General features: G+C 41.0%; 1 pseudogene; it reads right to left on the reverse strand.

Annotated features, from left to right (window-relative positions):
- Positions 1-88: 88 nt before the first annotated feature.
- On the reverse strand, positions 89-1,649 carry LOC104728208 (putative F-box protein At5g36200; annotated as a pseudogene).
- Positions 1,650-16,678: the final 15,029 nt, after the last annotated feature.

Raw genomic sequence — 16,678 nt, forward strand, 5'->3', positions numbered from 1 at the left:
CGTTTTCATCACCCTACTCCTCTCTTTTCAGTTAAGTCCAAGATATATGCACTTATATAAACAAAATTACACACAGTATTTTGATTTGCTATCCACCGGCAACATAATGATAAGTAATGAAATCAGAATCATGATCTGGTCAGAACCTTTATCAAAACATTACTTAAAAACTGAATACAAGGAGGCACGCGATTTTTTTTTTTTTTAACAAACCAAAAGCTGTTTAACAATGAAGGGCATGTGAAAGCCTTAAACAGACAAGATCTCTCCAACGAGCAAAACAAAATAGAAAGAAAGACGAAACGTCCGTGGATAGACCTCGAACCCCAAGAATAGTCGTCTATCTAGACCATAAAAAACTCAAGACGATGCATAAAAACAAAATAAAAACCCCAAAATACCCAAAACCGAAGTTAATCCGCTGATGCTTTGCCAACAAGACGTAATGATGCTGCTGCGTTACTCGTGAAACTTTCTTAACTTGCACTAAACTTGGAACATATGAGCACACGAGTGGGGTACTTGTTATCTCTAGGTTCTCTAAGATCCACTTCTTTGATGTATCCATCATTGAAAATGATGTAAGCTAGGTTGGGTTTGAGGTTATAAGTATCTCTATCGAAAACCACAACTACGTTTTTCTTCTCATCAATGAAGAAACTCGCACTGTCAAACGTAGAAAGAGTGAGTGGTTCCATATTAACCGCTAAAAACAACTTGTTCCACGATACTTGTTGAGGCTCAATCTTAGACGTAACCCAAATCTCTATCATCCCTGAACGGAACCTCCTCTTCTCTAACACTGCAAGCTGCTCTTCTCTAACACTAGAGATAATCACAGTATCGTCAGAGAAAGAGTGAAACGGCAGACCAAGACGCGGTCCAAATCTTTCTGTTGTAAAATCAAAACAGATCAAGAAATTTGAGAGATCTTTTGATCCTCTTCCTTCTATATATTTTTCTCTAGCAAACCAGTCTGGATTGAAACTAAAAACCTTCCACGAATCAGAGTTAAAATTGTAGATTTCAAACTCATAGATTCGGTGGTTCCAAACATCTTTAGTATTGAATCTCAAGATCTACTGGGTACGAAGCGAGTTGCTCTTCTTCTCCTCGTATCCCAGAGCATACCTGTCCAATAACTGGTAAGTTTTTCTGGGTTTGATCAACCTTGTTTGCCCTAAATAAGGGTTCCAAACCACAAGCCTAATGTTCATCTTGTCAACGTTAGTGATGCATAACAATAAACCGTCACAGTGAAAGATAGTGGATATACTATCAACTTGATAACCTACGTCATCGTTTAGGCTAGTGAGTTTAGCTTTACACATGATACATGATTTAACGTTGTTGTCGTCTTCGATCGTCTTAATTTGTGAATTTCATGGAGATTGACGCTGCTTAAATAAACCTTTAAATCCATCATCAACACCACCTGACACGCATTGTCCTTCGTTGCTATTGTTTTACCAAATAGCTTCTTCGTAAAACTCTGATCGTAGAATAAAGTGTTCCACGTTTTGCAAGTAGATCGCACTCGTTATCAAAAAAAAAAAAAAAAAAGTAGACCGCACTGCTCCTATAGATATTACTGGAACCCTACAGAGTATCTCCTCCCACAAATCTTTTGGAAGATCGGACATAGCCATTGTTGAAACTGTCTGTTCAAAGTCGGATCATGCTCAGAAAACAACAGAGAATTAAAGTGATTGCTTGCAATTTTGGCTTTTGCTAGACTGATCGCAAACGAGATCTGGATAGACGCTTCTGGTTAGTGTCTTCTAACTTGTTGGAGGCAACATTTAGGCTTAATGGGCCATCATCTTTCCTTTGTTCAAATTCAATTCTAAACATGTAGGTTAATAGAGCTTGTTGTAAAATTAAATGGCATTTTTTAAAAATATATATTTTGGTGATTAACTGTAGTGAGAACTTACCTTTCTTGTATTATATTTGTATATATAGGAATATCTAATTAAAATCTAAAAGTGGAAAAGTGTACATAGAATTTTAATATGATCTAGAGAAAAACTTATATTTCCAAAGTAGATTCATTATATTTTAGTTTATATATAATGTATAACTAGATGTGACCATGTTGTGTGCATAATGATAATTGAATACAAAGAAAACTAGATCATAATGATAAAAGGTTTACTCCAAGTGGTGGTGGTCATCAAGTTAAGAAAGGGATGGGGGCTCTCCCAAAACCGCCCGCTCAAACGTGAAGATTTTGAGTTGAAACTGTTAGGGCATAGGGGCTGACCTGACATAGGAATATTTTGGAGATTTGTGGAAAAAAACATCGACTAGACATTTTATTTTTATCAGAAACAAAAAATGTTTTTCTTATTTACAAAAATTTCAAAATAAGTTTGGTTATAATAAGTTGTATACTGTTGAACCCCGTAAGTCTAGTGGCAGTTTAGTTTTATTTTTCATAGATGAAATAAAACTTTCAATTTTATTTGCTAGTGACCGTATTATTGATGCACAAGCTTTTTGGGCACCAATTGGTTTTTTTATCGTTTGTATATGGTGATCCTATTCCTCAAAATCGAGAAAAAATTTGGGATAAGTTAATGGATATTGGGTCTTTCCAAATTGATTCTTGGTTTATGATTGGTTATTTTAATGAACTTGTTGGAAATCATGAGAAGAAGGGTGGGGCTTTGCGACCAGCCTCTTCTTTTGTGCCTTTTGCTTCAATGATTCGACATTGTGGTATGTTAGAATTCCCATGCAATGGTGAGCAGTTATCTTGGAGAGGTAATTGCCATAATAATCAGGTGGTTCAATGTCGTTTAGATCGTGCTTTAGGCAATGAGGATTGGCATTGTTTTTTTTCCTCAAACAAAAGTTGATTATTTGGAAAAGATTGGCTCTGATCACTCCCCAATCTTAGCGACTTGCCTAAAATCTGTTATGAGATGCAATAAGTAATTTTGTTTTGACAAGCGATGGGTTGGGAAAGATGGTTTGTTAGGGGCGATAGAGTCGGGATGGAACCGTACAAAAAAATTTCGGGTACCAGTATTTGTGGATAGGATTAAGAATTGCAGAAATTTAATTTCTTGGTGGCGGAAGAATAAGGTTAGTATTGGCCCTTCACTCATTTCTTCTTTGAAGGCGGCTTTACAGGAAGCGAAGATGGATGATTCGTTTCCCCAAGTGGAAATTCGAAGTATAGAGAGGAAATTAAAAGAGGCATATCATGATGAGGAAATATATTGGCAGCAGAAAAGTAGAAAATTTTGGCTTAGGGTTAGGGACAAAAATACAAAAAATTTCCAAGCCTCTACTAAACAACGGCGGGTGAGGAATAAAATTGTTGGCTTATTTAGTCCTGATAATGTTTTGGATGAGTCTCCAGCGGGTGTGGAGAATATTGCTTCAAAATATTTTGAGGACCTCTGTAACGCCCCCGATCCGTCCACCCGGCCGGACTAACCGCGGACCGGCCCGGAGGTCATCACAATCAAACAACTGCTTGCGATCCGCCCGAAGTTCCACCAACGAATTAGGTTCCCCAGCCAGTCCACCGACAGCCATCTATCCGCTACGTACTTCCCTTAGGTTTTTCAACCCTCGGTACGTACGCGGCGTTGTGCTGGCCCGGACTAGACCGTACCGGCTCCACTTGTCCGAAAATATATAAGAAAATAAGTCGATTTATTATATTATATAATGTTTACAAATCATCGTAACACAAAGAAAAACAGTTGGATCCATGCGAAAACAATAAACAAGAAAACACGGATTTTTGCAACACAACATGGAAACATTCTATCCGATACCCTTAACTCGACTCTACCCACTTAATTTCCGTGCAAGAAAAACAATTGTAGAGAAGGGTGAGTAATCTATGATTACTCAATGAGTTGGGCAACCCTCTAACATGCTATCCCCCTCTAACATGCTATCTCAACCCATCCAACTACCCTAGCAACCCCACAATCAAAGCACGCAATGCGGAAGCGCAAACAAGCAGGCAAACAAACACACACTATCAAGCAAGAAATAAACAAGACATGACTCGTCTAACCCTTGTCACTAACTTGGCCTCCACGCCACTTCACCCGCAATCATTGCCAAGGTGGAAAATGCTAGCGGTGCATCAAGATAACTTGACCACCCTAGTCATCACACAGTCAGGCATCCACGCCGTGACCGACACTACCAGACTTAACCCAGGGAGATAACAATCAACCTAGGGAACCACCACCAAACCTACGGAAAACTCATCCTAGGGCCCATCGATCCTCTGTCCCGACCCAACACTCTTCCACGTTTATACCACAAAGGCAACCAGCCGGACACACCAAAATCCTCCGCGTTGTTACCCCCAAGTAAACAACTGGGCACACCATACCGCATCGTCATACGGTTCGGGCTAGTAGCTAGCTAGACACCGAATTTGTCCTGCCATGAGATCCCTCTGGATTAGCTCACCGGACATTCACAACACATGTCGGGAACAAAGATCGACCTCTAGCTAATAACCGAGACGTTTAACTCGCGAACTAGCTAGGACAACACTTAACTCTAGGACTCAAGACTCAAGGAATTAAGTACAACCATACCACACGCAAAACATGCAAGCGTCACACGCAAGCAACAATCAATCACCACACACAAAGCTTAAGCAACAAGAAAACAATCATGCAACTTAAGAAAATTCTAATCATGCATGTATCCTATATGCTCCCAACCCCAAAAGTTTTAACCTCAAGTTAAATTTTTATTTATAAATTTTGCATGCATCTTTACCCCATATTTTTCACATGCATGCGGCTCCTTCCGTCCAGAAGATTCTCGCATGACTTAAGAGAATAACACTCCAATGGTCTGATCTCCCATCAACACCATGAGGTTAAATTTCCTTGGTTAAATTTATCCTCGCATGGCCTCACCAACAACCCCTAATTACAACTTAGAGGTTAAACTTATTCTTTTAAATTTTTGGGTCCTGATACGGCTCTTTCCATCCTGGAGATTCTCGTATGGACTCACCAAAAACAATATCCCCTCATCTAGACTGATCTCCCATCATGCAAAATTAAATATTTTTTTTAATATGCGTGATACACCCCCAATTCACTAAATTTTTAAGTAAGAACAATTCTTACTAATTTTCCATCGATCCCCATGACAGAGAAAATTCTAAACTCAAATATGCAAGACATTTCACACTTGCAAGTGATTTTTTTTTTAAATATTTTACCAATCCCTTAGAAAAATCTCAAAACACCCAAAATCAATCATGCAAGGCATTTCACACTTGCATGAGATTTTGTTTTCTAAAAAAATTTCCAACCCTCCAAATGGTTTTAAAACCTTAGATCTAGCATGCAAGGCGTTTCATACTTGCATCTAGTCTAAGAAAAAGCCTTTCTCCCCCAAGAATGCTTAAAACCCCCTTGAATCCCTCTTGACTATATGCAATCTTCTAGATCTACATGCAACAAGAAACAAATGCAATACACAAGGGCTGATGCAAGAGCTAGAGAGCTAATGCACCTCCCATAAGAAAAATCCACAACTCACCTTGGCTTTGAAGACCTTTGGCTGACTTGAGCTTCACCACACCACGCCGATCTGACAGCACCTCCCCTTGATCTTTAGCTTCTCCCACCGACGAGATCTCCTCTTCTTCTTCCTCTTTGTTCGAAATCAAGAGATTTCTTCTTTAAGAGAGTTGAGAGAAAAATTTGGGCAGAGTTTGGTTGTTTGAGAGGGTTTTGGTCGAAAATGAGAAGTCAAGGGGTGTATTTATAGCCCCACACTCGACTTCTTCAGCTTGGCAAATGGCAAAAATCAAGTGACAAGTGTCACATTTTTTGCATGTACTCTCCCCCACTCGCGAGTGTATTTTACTCGCTGGTAAAGGAGGCTTAATCCAGCGACATGTGGCGTCTCACTCCCATGCAGAGACTCTTCCACTTCCTCATCCTTCCCGCATCTCTCTTGCGTCCCAAGCTCCCGCTCTTGTCCGCAAAAATGACCCATTCGTCCGCGAGTCTATTTCCTCGGTAGTCCCGGTCCTCCTGACCATGACATCGGTCTTCCTCGTCTTTCTCTGGACCTCTTTTCCGTGACATTCCATTGTCTCGTCCATCTCTGAACCTTTCGTACCATGCGTACGATCCGTCTATAGTTCCGCGGTACCTTAACCGTTCGGTTGGTACGTGGCCATTTTGTTCCCATGGTCCGTTTTGCGTCCTTTGTACCATTTTTCCATGGCCATTACTTTCCTTTTCCTTCCTTTGGTCCTTTCACCATCGTCCTTGATCATCCATCGTCCAACGAACCGGATGTTCCAACGATTCACGTCCGTTCTTCGGCCTTGGACCCTTCTGCGACTTGGTAACTTTAGGCACAAGTTACTTAGGTCGTTCTCGGAAATTTTATTTTCTTTGTATTTCCGAGATATCTCCACTTCTTTCGTACACGTTCTTCGTGTCCGGTACGTACTCTGTGATACGGGTCATTACATTCTACCCCCTTAAAAGAATTCGTCCTAGAATTCTAAAAGAAAATAAGTTCTAACCTTCCCCCACAGGTTTACATGATACCCTATAACATGGCTAACAGGTGCCTAGGGTTCTCTCAAGAACTTACACATCCTACAGTAGCACTCGCATCGTTCAGGCGGCTGGTCAACACTTGGTTCAGCAGGCGGGTTTACAGAGGTCGAGGTCACAGGCTCTGGAGCTTCACTTCCACTTGGTCCACCTTCATCCGTCCTCACGGGTCTTGTCGGACAGTTTTGTAGTTGGTGCCCAAATGCACCACACTCACAACACACCACCACATCTCCCGGTCCTGGAGTGCACAAGGCGGCTCTCCAGCAATAGCAAGCTCGGTGACCACTCTCACCACATGCCGCACAATGGACTGAGTTTCTTATTTGCACTCGGGAAGGGTTAGTTACTCGCTTCCTGGCTTGTGAACGGGTTCTTACCATTCCCCTCCGTGTTCGTATTTCCTCACGTTCCACGGGTCCGATGATATCACTCATAAGCCTGGTCCGCTTCTCACTCGGCTGTCCATGTTCCAGTCGAACTACTTCCTTTCTCAGATGACCCTCCTCGGCTAACTTCTCAACCAACTCCATCATGGAGTCCTTGAGCTCTTGGACCATTCCTTCCACTATCTCACCCCTTGATTCTTGGTCAGGTACCATTTCTTGGTTCCCTCTTTGCTCACCATCAGCCTCATCCACTTCACGTTTAGTGATCATATCCTGGTCTTCTTCGGGTTCACCCCCGACTCCTCTTGTACCACTTTCCGCGTTCAGGTTTTCCACCACTTGTTCTTGACCCACCCTTGGTTCAGTTTCAGCCATTGGTACATGAACATTCTCGGATTCCGCCTCAGCCTAATCCTGATGTTCGTTCATCGGCTTCATCTCACCCAAACTCAACCGCCTCATCATGGACTCGTTGTTGATCTCCACCTCTAGCAGCATTGGATCCCATTGACCCATCCTCCTTGCCGCATCTCTTTGGTTCTCGATCTCTTGAGCCTTTACACTCTGCTCACTACCGACTTGTCTTGCCCATGGCATTGGGTTAGACACTGGCTCATTACAGCTTGACACTGGTACTGCTACCGGTTCAGGTTGAGCCTCTTCTCTAGCCGCTTCCCTTGGTCTCCTTTTTGATTTGACAATGAGGGTTGGTATACCCTCCTCATCCTTGGACCATTCTTCCACCACTTCCAGGTAATCTGTCAGATCCCGATCCTAAAAACCCGTACACGGCTGTACAGGCCGATAAAAATTTTCTTAGGGCCTATGCGATTTCTACTCGTTCGTTTAACAATATGCAACAACAGAAAAGTATAACAGGTTCAATAACTTAAAAATACGCATTCATTAACTTAGAAATTCAGATTATCCTTAACAACCATTCTTACCATCATGCCTGGTACCAATACAATCCTTAGAAATAAAAGCCATAATTAAAACTACCCAAAGCCACCATCCTTTTCCTCCCTTGCCTCCGTCACACGAGCTGGTCAGCCACTAATGTCCTGCTCACCGGACCTTTCTTTTCCTGCGTCCATATAAAGGAGGCGTAAGCAAACAAGTTTGCTTAGTCGAGCGGTCATCCTGTCTCACTAGGCTCAGTTCAATAATCTCAAACCAACACAGGGTATATTCCAATCAAGTCATGCAAGTCAAACAATTCACATAGGTTAGTTGTCCAAGTCGTTTAGACCAACCACCATTCATATAGCAATAGAACACATTAACCATTAACTAAGACAAGCAATTAACGAGATTAAATAAACCACAAGTCAAGAGAATCAACCATGGAACTCGGCCACAGTCACGCACTCACCTTCGGTTTTGACCTACGGTGCTAATCTCTCAATCCCTATGACCAATTAGGATCCCCGCCTCTACACGGACAGATCTACATCGTTAACCATCGATGTATGAACCATATACTATCGACAGATCAAGGTGGAGAAAGACTTACCGTTCTTCTCTCGATCTAGACTTAGGAATTCTCGGCCAAGCTCGATGGAAACCCTTCTCTCTTTCTCTTGCGGCGGCTAAAAAGGTTTTATGCGAAAACTAGAGAATTTATCTAGGGGTTCTATCCTTTAAATAGGGTCGACTAAACCGCCTTGATTTGCCCCAAAACGATAAGCCCTATCGACCAATATTGCCTTTTTCCGCGAGTTTCCATTTCTCTCGGGTTTCCTTCCCTTGAGTTGGCTTAAATATTTGCAAGAGTTCCGAGTTCCCGGGCCACCCATCAGCCCATGGTCTAATCGGTCCATCCTTGTCCATCGGCCCGACCAGCGTTCACCGATGCGACCATTTCCGGATAGTCCTACTTCACTATCACTCTCACTATCACTATCACCATCACTAGGACTTTCACTGTAATGACCCTCACCAAAGGGTAAAATTCAAAATAAAAACCCCTGGCCAAAGGAGTGGAAAGGACATAAAGGGAAGGCAAGGAAGGAAGGTAGAAGAATTACGGAAGGAATGTCCGATAAATTCTGGACAGATCGAGAGATGGCCGGTGGTACCATGTACCATGTACCGTACCGGACGTACGTGCACCGGACGTACCAGACGAATGCCGAAGGGAATTCAAGAAAATTTGAGCGGACCGAGAGATGGCCGAGTTGTCTTAGACGTACTGCCCGAGTCGACCGAGACGTATTAAGCCAATAGTACCCGAGGAGCCGAGAGAACTGTCCGAGTATTGCCGAGAGAGCCGATGGTGTCTGAGCGAGACCGAGAAATGTCGAGAACTGTCGAGAGCGTCGGACGAAGGGACGAGTTTTGCCGGAGAAAGCAAGAAATCGTGTGCCTTTGTAAAACTGACCAATCAGATTACATGCACACATGCAAAAAGAATTTTGGTGTTATAAATGGAAGGTCGCGAGGGGATTGGGCGGTGTAATCCACGCGCCACATGCAAACAAAGAGAGCACCACTTGTCAAAACGCACTAAGGAAGATGAAGGAGAAGTTGAGCCTATAAATAGAGGGCCTGCGATTTCATTTGTGGTTTTTCTCTCATTTTCTCTCATTCCTCCCAAACACTAAAACACTCAAGCTTTGTTCTCTCAAAGCTGAGAGAGAGAGAGAGAGAGATCATCGAGAGATATTGCTTGCGCCGAGAGAAAAACAAAGGAGAGATCATCGAGAAGGAGACGGTGTCGGTGTCAAAATCAAGTCGAGAAGGAGACGGTGTTTGTGTCGAGGACAAGCCGAGAAGAGACGGTGGTTGCGGACGAAAGCGGTCGAAGAGCGGGAAGCCGTTTAACGCGAAGGAGAAGATTGTCTGATCCGCGGTGCAGTGAAGTCCATCCATCATCCGTTGCCCCAAAGTGAGTTCTGTGGTTTTGTGTGCGGGACAAAGCATGGATCTTTAGATCTTTGCGAGTAACCTTTGCGTGATGCATTTAGACTAGATTCATGTTAGAATTGGTTTAATTTGGTGCATGCGAAATATGGTAGGATTCATGCTAGATTCATGTTAAGGGAACATCGAATTTGAATTAAGAATCACCATGCAAGATAAATTTGGATGCATTTTAAGTAAAATTGGAACACTTAAAAGTTGGTTAAGAGGATTGCATGCATGTTGAGACTTAGCGAATTTACTAGCAATATCTCTTGCTTGAAACCGGTTGCATGTATGATTAAATTGGGAAGTTTGTTAGCAATTTTTATTGCGTAAAATTGGATGAGGTTAGCTTGCATGCTTAATTAGACTTAAAGGATTTAAATGGGTTAAATCGCTTAAAATGGATTGCATTCGTAATCGAACTTGTTGCATTAATATGATTAAGTAGTTAAATGGATTGCATGCTTGTAAAACAATCTAAGTCGCATGAATTGTTATTCTATTGCTTGTTGATTATTGCATGTTTTCTTGCTTGAATTTCTTGTTTGTGTTGCTTGATTTTTCTTGCTTGATTGGTTGGTTTATTTTAGCAAAATCTCTTGAATTTGTTTCTCGAGTCCTAGCTAGAATATAGTGTCGATCTTCTGTTCCAAATACGGTTCTGTCTCGCGAGAGTTCCCGATGACCACTCGCGCGGGACAATGTCACGGCTAGCTAGCTACTAGCGTGACCGTTACATGACGATGTAACCTTTGGGGCTCATGCTGGTTATCTTTGTGGTTTCAGCATGGGAAGTGTTGTGGAATGGAACAAATTATCGAGGGCCCATAGGTGAAGGAGTCTAGGGTATTTCAAGCGTCCCTTGTTTTATTCTAGTCGTCCTTGCGAGTCGTGTAAGAGTTAAGAGTCTATTGTGTCCAAGTGAGCATGCATATAAGCAGTCCTTGTACCTCTAGTCAACTTTCTCTGTGTCTAGCGAGTATAGTTCGTCCGAGTAGGGTCGTGTCGTTCTAACTTCTCTCGCTTGTTTATTATTGTTGCTTCCGCTTTGTTTCTGTTGCGTTGCTTTGATCACTTGCTTGCTAGTTTGCCTTGCTTGTTTATTTGCTTGCTGGGGTAGTCGGGTTGGGAAGTAGAATCCTGTTTAGGAGAAAGGGGTGCCCAGGCTCACTGAGTAATCTTAGGTTACTCATGATATTATTTTGTTTTGCAGGAAGCCAAAGTGAGTCTAGAGCTGGAGCAAACATTAGGATACCGGATAGGGTTTTATTGTGTTCTTTGTAAAACCCTATATTTTCATAAGCGATTGATGACAAGTTATCCGACTATCTTTATATATTGTTTTAATGATTTATTTTCAATGTAATAAACTATTGAAGTAATGTATTCGGTTTTCGGGGAAAGCATGGCAAGTTGCAAATGGTACTCGGCCTTGTCCGGGTCAACACAACGCACCAGGCCGCAAGGGTTGCAAAGCCTAAGTAATCTCGGTTGCGGGTGGAATTGTGCTAGGGAGGACCGGTTGGGAAGTCTGCAGCTTCCGTCCCTCGACTGGATCACCTTGGTACAGTTTCCATGGTGGCATTTCGTGGCAGTCCGATGGCCTGCGTGGTCATAGAACGGTTCGGGGGCGTTACAACGGTGGTATCAGAGCGGTGTTTTTGAACCCGCGAGCACTTGTGCATTTCAAAATTTTATCGAGTAAATGTGTCGCAAAAACACAAATTTTATCCGGTTATTTGCTTGTCTAGTTTTAAGTTGAAACTTAGACTGGACTAAGCATCTCACCTTGTTTCTTGTGGGTTTTAGATGTCTTCAGGTGATTCAGGTTGCAGGGATGGTTTAGGAGATGAGGGGCCAAGACATGAGGGTTGTAATCATCACAATGGGTATTTGTCGATGGAGTCAGAGAGTAGTCATGTACCAATAAATCCAAACACTTGGAGTGTGGATCGGCGATTGATTGGAGAAGGGGACAGTATGTCTATTGAGACCGATCCATCTGAGTGTCTAGACGAAACGGAGGAGGTAGAGCTCGCCGATAAGTTACAGAAGTTGCTGTTAGAACTTGTGGAGGATCATTATGAAGAGGTTAATCCAGAGGACTATATGAGAGAGTACCTGGAGGCAGTCGAGAGGATTCTGAACTTCTTGACGGAGATGCATTCACCAGGAGAAGAAGTTGCTGCTAGTAGGAACAGAGTGACACCCGAGATCGGAGGTACCAGTACGTGACAACCAGTGGAGGAAAAAGCAGAGACGGTCGCAGAAATTCTTTGAAGGTTGAACGAGTTACACTCACCGGAGAGAGCGGATGGAGTTGAGGGTGAACCTATAGTACCGGAGGCCGAGAGACAAAGGAATCCAGGTGACGGAAACTCTAAGTCGGAGGAGCCGACGACGAGAAGGGAAGTGTTTGTGGAGGTGATCGAAATTTTGTCAAGTGATGACGAGGGGATACCAACTTTGGTGGTGGAATCAAGAAGTGACCAAGACATAATGCCAAGAGACCAAGACCAAGAAGCTGTCGCGAGTGTGGAGCCTAGAGAAGATGTGAGACCAAGGGCTAGTTCAAGCCGAGATGTGAGAAACCAAGGCGGACCAGATCGAGTAATGCCCGACCAAGTAATACCGGACCAAATTGTGCCTTGACACAACAGTCCTATACGAGCCATACCGTTGCAGATGGTGTTAGCTGATCAAGAGGAAGAACCAAGAGACTTAGAATGGGAGAGGATGTCTGAGTTAAGAAGATTAAACCGAAGTCATGTAAGGTTTGAGGAAGGCGAAAGCAGTTCAAAGAGGCCAAGGACGTCCTATAAGGAGATGCAACTGAGAGAGCAGCAGGAAGCGCAGTCTGTGACTACACAACCAAGAGGCCGACTGAGGACTAGAGCTACTGCCCGAAAGAGAGTGGTTTATCCAAATCAAGTCAACATAAGGAACCAACCTTATTGCAATCTGTGTGAGGGAGTTGGACATTGGACCAGAAACTGTTGGAGGACAGCACTTCGACGTATGTTTTCCCCGGAGAATACGGTGTGTCCAAACCCGGAGTACGTGAGGCACTCAAGGCCTTGTGATTCGTGTGGTATGCCGGGTCATTTGAACAACCATTGCTGGAGGGCAAGACCACAACGTCCGTTGATCCCAGACCATGTTATCTGTACCGAGTGTGGAAGAAGTGGGCATTTCACTCACAGCTGTCCGGACCGAGTTGTGCGAGAAGGATTGAACCCATCAAGCCAACTTGTGCATACGGGGGAGAACCCGTTAGACCGAGCTAGTCGAGATGAAGAAGACCCGATGAATCAAGCTGGAACCTCATTGTCTGTCGCCTCTACCTCAACCGAGTCTCCCGCTGAACCGTTACCTGATGAACCGGCTAGGGCGTGTGTGTGCACTTGTGAAGAGTGTACTAGGCGCAGGAACCAGTAGATGGTTGGGAGTAAGGGAAGTGTTCCTTTTGAATTTGTGTGTAAGGATTGGATAGTTTTTTTTCTTGTGTTGTAGGTTTCTAGACTTAACCTTTGTTGTGTTATCTAGGATCCAAAACCTTGAAGTATCGGCTAAGTGTTGTAGAACCTCGTATCTTTTGTAAAGTACCTTATGTTCTTTAGCCGTGTTGTTGTGTTGTTAAAACTGCTTGCTAACCTTTGCTTGTTTAAAATGCTTGCTTTGATTGTTGCTTGAGTTTTATAGGTTGCATAGTTAATTGCATAATTAGCTTGCATTGCTTCAACGCGATTGATGAGGATTCACGTAAGTCACCACAAAGCGCGATCAGACAAAAAGAGAAGAAGTTCAAGAAAAGTTCAAGAGAGTTCAACCAGGAAAGGGCAACCAATTCAGTTAAAAAGCAACAAGAAGGAGAAGAGAAAAATGATGGAGGAGGATGAGGCAGATTCAAAGATATCAAAAGAGCAAAAGAGCGGCGCAAATCGATCGAAATGGCAAAACAACTTGAGAAGGTCAAACCAAGTATAATCAAGGAAGTAATGTGTGATCCAAGAATTAAGTGCAAAAGAGGATGCAAGAAGATAACGCGGAGAAGACGAAACTGTCTATAAATAGACAAAAAGGGTGCAAGAAATTAATGAACGGCGGAGAAGAAGCATTATTATGCTAAGCGGCAAGAGATGGGTGAAGTTATTAAACCGAACCTCATAAGTAACAGACTTAGAAGAAGTTGGGCGAGATAAGAAGTTGACCAAGGAAGGATAAGATGCAGAACATGTTTTCAAGCCAGTAAAGTTTTATTAAATCAAGTGTGGCGAGGAGTTGGTGGTAATATGGGAGTCGAAGAAGAAAAAATTCGCAAATAGAGGCAGACATTGAAGATGGATAAGTCAATATTTTCTACCAAGATCATTCAAGCAGGTTCAGAACTAAAGTCAATCAATAACTTTTTTGATATACTTCTTTTCAAAAATACCATTTTTTGTTATTTTCATTTTTGCCCTCTTTTATTTTTTAATGACCATTTTACCCTTACATGAAAATATTTGACAAAAAATTTCGACAAAAAAAATTCCGCCAAAAAAAATTACAAGGCTTTAAAAACCTTTTAAAAACCTTATAAAAACTTTGTAAATGCCTTATAAAAACCTTATAAAAAAACCTTTTAAAAATGTTTTAAAAACATTTTAAACACCTTTTAAAAACCTTGTAAATATTTTTAAATGCTTTTACAAGGTTTTTAAAAGGTGTTTAAAAAGTTTTTAAAAGATTTTGTATAAATATTAAATTTTTTGGCGGGAAATTTTTTCAATTTTGGCGGAATTTTTTTTTTGGCGGGAAAAAAAATAGTTTTTGACGGGAATTTTTTTTCGATTTTGGTGACTGTACATTTTTGCTATCACTCAAAAAGGTAATTTGGTCATTTTGTATATCAAGAGGGGTAGTTTTGAGAGGGGTATTTATAAAAAGGGGCATGCAAAAAGGGTATTTTTTGAGAATGCCCCTTAAGATAATAACATTAGATCTACGTAAAATTTACATATTTATATCTAAAAAATAATTCCTAAATCAAAAAAGAAAATTGATAAAACTAATATATTTTTGATTGTACGATGTGTGTTTTCTCAATTAGATTTTGACATGTATAAACAAAATAATAATTCATTAAGCATGTATATTATTGTTAATCAAGAAATAGTGAATAACAAATCTAAAATAAATTACATAAGCTATGTCAAAATAATTATTATTTTTGAAACGTAATAGGAAAAACTAATATAGAAAATAATATTATATGTACATAAAATTTACATGTTTATATCAAAAGCTTAAATCTTTGATTTTTTTTTTGATATAATTTTGCCGATCTATTGTGGGTCTTTTATTCGTGCGGGTTCTTCAATGGAAGTTATTAGATGCAATGAAATAGAATCAAAGTATATAAATTACGCTAAATTAATCGAGGATGGAGACACTGATGGAAGTTCCAAAAGTAATTCTACAGTTAATAGTGTTATATGTTTCGAAGATTAATCGGTGGTTGATGTATTTGGTCAAAATCTAGAGTTTTCTCTTCTAAATAATGTCAATGATTCCGGTACTAAAACAAGAGCTGCTTGACCGAGTAATTGAGAAGCGATTTTGTAATTTTGGTAGTTGGAACGGTAAATCGTTTTAAAATTGGTTTCAAACCTGATTTACGTGGTTTTCTATCGAATTTGGTTCCTAAACTGTTTAAATCCTAGTATATAAAGAAATATATGAGAATTTTTTATTTGGACAGAAATAAGTTGAGAACTTACGATTCGAGAATATTTGAGATGAGATCATAGTTCTAAGTAGTTTAATTACAATGCGATACTTCTGAGGAGTAAATAAGACATCGATCCTTAACGTGATTATGACATATATCATGTTTTGGATTGTTTATAAAGTTTCTATTTTGTATATCTGAATTATCTAAGGCTTTATATATACTATCAAGATTATAATATTGAACTTTGATTGAGTTGGTCATAAAATCATTGTAATAGAGTAGATAATTTTCACCACTAGTTCATCCAAAATATCTTTGGAGTAAAAAAAAATTCATGGTTAAAAATATTATGTCACAAAACAATTTTAGTAATTATAAGATTGCCTAGAAACATCAAATTTGTTTAATTTGTTTAAAAGACATTTTATAGGTGGTAATAAAGAACATATATTAACAATAAAATAATTTAGGGTTTAAGAGCATAATTTTAATGGTGAAACATATAGTAAAATTGTACGTAGTTACTACATTATATGTTGCTTTGATGAATTATTTGCATGTAAAATATTTTGTAATAAGTTGCGAAACGTTTTAGAAATTTGACAATAATAATTTTGTAATGATGAGTATTTGACAAAAGTTTTGGTGGGGTATAATATAGCTTTAGATTTATGACAACCCGTCCTCCGCCCCAACGGATCCCAAGCTGGCCCTGCAGGACATCGATCCTAACCCCTCACTGTGGATAGGAACTATTCATCCAAATCCACCAGTAGGTTATTGGTGCGCCAGGCGTTCCTCGAACCCTGGTCCCCACCCTTTAACAACTTTCCCACAGGACAAGCTGTCACCAATTGATCTACAGGTCAATTGGTGACAACTTGTCCTGTGGGAAGGTTGTTAAAGGGTGGGGACTATGGTTCGAGGAACGCCTGGTGCACCAATTACCTACTGGTAGATTTGGATATCCACAGTGAGGGATTAGGATCGATGCCCTGCAGGACCAGCTTGGGGTCCGTTGGGGCGGCTAGCGGTGGGCTAGTGGGATCCGCGGGACGGGTTGTCACAAGATTATTGTA

This window comes from Camelina sativa, chromosome 11 (genome assembly GCF_030686135.1).
Source record: "Camelina sativa cultivar CO46 ecotype springtype chromosome 11, ASM3068613v1".
NCBI lineage: Eukaryota > Viridiplantae > Streptophyta > Magnoliopsida > Brassicales > Brassicaceae > Camelina > Camelina sativa.